This window comes from Arachis duranensis, chromosome 4, assembly GCF_000817695.3.
Source record: "Arachis duranensis cultivar V14167 chromosome 4, aradu.V14167.gnm2.J7QH, whole genome shotgun sequence".
Lineage (NCBI taxonomy): Eukaryota > Viridiplantae > Streptophyta > Magnoliopsida > Fabales > Fabaceae > Arachis > Arachis duranensis.
In genome coordinates, this window is record NC_029775.3 from 115,833,588 (window position 1) to 115,835,842 (window position 2,255).

At 32.4% G+C, this 2,255-nt stretch overlaps 1 long non-coding RNA gene across 1 annotated transcript in view; it reads left to right on the plus strand.

Annotated features, from left to right (window-relative positions):
• LOC107486731 (uncharacterized) overlaps positions 1-908 on the plus strand; it is a 9,350-nt gene extending 8,442 nt beyond the window's left edge. Inside the window, exon 4 of the long non-coding RNA XR_008008292.1 lies at positions 294-908. This is a non-coding gene — a long non-coding RNA (uncharacterized LOC107486731). The remainder of the gene's footprint in view (positions 1-293) is intronic.
• Positions 909-2,255: the final 1,347 nt, after the last annotated feature.

Consider the following 2,255-nt stretch of genomic DNA (forward strand, 5'->3'; position numbering starts at 1 on the left):
TATATGGTTTGATTTAGAGTTATTAAGAAAATGAGTATGTTTTAAGTTTGATTCATTTAGAAAAGAATGAGTTATGTTTTGAATTGGAACTATTGATGGACGGAATGGGAGGTGTGATAATGAAGGATAAGGATTGAATATGATTGATGTATGATGATGAATGAAATGCGATTGAGAATGATGTTGAAGTTGATGAATTACAATTGAATTATTTATATGGCTTATGAATTTGAATAATCTGAGATACGAGATTCCCTGGATTAAGTGCCGTGGCTTGCCACCACGTGTACCAGGTTGAAAACTCGATACTCTGTTGACCCTACGACGTAAGTGTGTGACCGGGCACTATATAAATTCCCGGGAATGTTACCCCCATTGAGTATTATTGATTATTTGAGAAAAACTATGCATAGACTCTTGGGGATGCACGTCGGGGGACAGTCTAAGTACAATTCAGACTTGTCGGGTTGGCTGGATAACCGACAGATGAGCCTCATCAGCCATAGGACAGGCATGCATCATATGCATATTACTTGAATTACTTGCTTGTGTATTAACTGGGTGTGCTTAAATGTACTTGCCATGTTAAATGTATATTTGTTATCTGTAGTACTTGTAACCTTCTTGTGCTTGCCTTTGTCTGTTTAGTTGTCTGTGAAAATGCATGATGGAGTCGGAGGTATGGAGGAATGGCAGAATGGGATTTAGATTTAAGGTTAAGTTAAGTTAGGTTTAAATATCCTTAGTAAACCACCTTTTATGGCTTCTGTTTAATACTTTAAGCTCTACAATCTGAGTGTCGGTGTTCTAGGATTGCCTCTGGCATTCCTAGGACCTTATATATTATGTGTGTGGCACCTTTACCATACTGAGAACCTCCGGTTCTCATTCCATACTATGTTGTTGTTTTTCAGATGCAGGTCGAGAGGCATCTCGTTAGGCGTGTGGACTCTTGAGGCGGAGTGGTTACTGGGATATTTTGTTATGATATGATGTATATATATGTACTTAGCTTTCTCTCCGCATGACTTATTCTTTTTGATCCTCTTAGAGGTTTATGGAGAGGCAGGATTGTATATATGTACTTTTGGGTTTTGGATATATATGTATACATGTGTAAATATTCTCCAGCCAGTCTTGACTTCGCAGGCTGAGTTAGGAGCTTGATATTATGTATCTTTGGCACTCTATTCCCACTTCTATTATCTTGTGTTAAATAGTTATGGTTTTCTTAGCACGTAAGCTAACTCGTTCCTTGAGCGTAGCGCCTTTATTGTGCGATTTTTTATTTCCCCCTTTTCTTCAAGGCTCCTAGCATACTATAATTCTTCTGCTATTATATGTACTCATTTTATTTTAGAGGTCGTAATACCTCACCACCTTCGTTTTACGACTTAAGCGTAAAGCTTAGTGTGGTAGGGTGTTACAGCGGCCATTAAAACGGTCTTTACTGGCAAATGTTATAATTGCCGTTAAAACCTTTTAGCGACAAAGCATAAGACGGCTAATGTCTAATTGCCGATAAATGTATTAGTGGCTTTTTTTATTGCCGCTAAAAGTAAAATAAATTGCCGCTAAAAGTAATTTTTCTTGTAGTGATAATTATTAAATTTATTAAATGCTAATTTTTATATAATTAAAAAAAGATACTTTTCTAAAATAAGTTGAGAAAAGGGAGACATACATATCAGTACTAAAATGTGCTACATCAGTATTCTTGCGTCAGAATGCAACCCGTTATAGAATAATATAATGATTCGGCAAGATATAAAATTATCACACCGAAAAACTAAGTTAACATTTATTCCCATCAATAGCATTGCATTGATGCGCTAGAAAATTTCTAGTTTCAAAAAAATACAATAGGTTATAACCTTTAATAATACGAAATTAATTATAGAAATTATGTATTGATATCAATAGCAATTTGTCACTAATAAAATAGGCACGTGCATTATATAGCACATTTTAACAAAATTATTTAGATTAGTATTATATTTATGGCAATTAGAATTATAAATTTACGTTTAATTGTTTATTATTGATATCAATATTAATTTATTGTCGATTATGTTAGATTAAAAATTATATTATAATAACTAACAATTGAAATGCTTGAAAATTAATATAATTGAAATAATTAAAAATATTAATAATTGACAATTAATCTAATTATGCAGTAGATGTTAATTTTAATATATAATTATAAAAAATATATTTTTTTAAAATAAATTTAAAAAAATGCATGTATACTA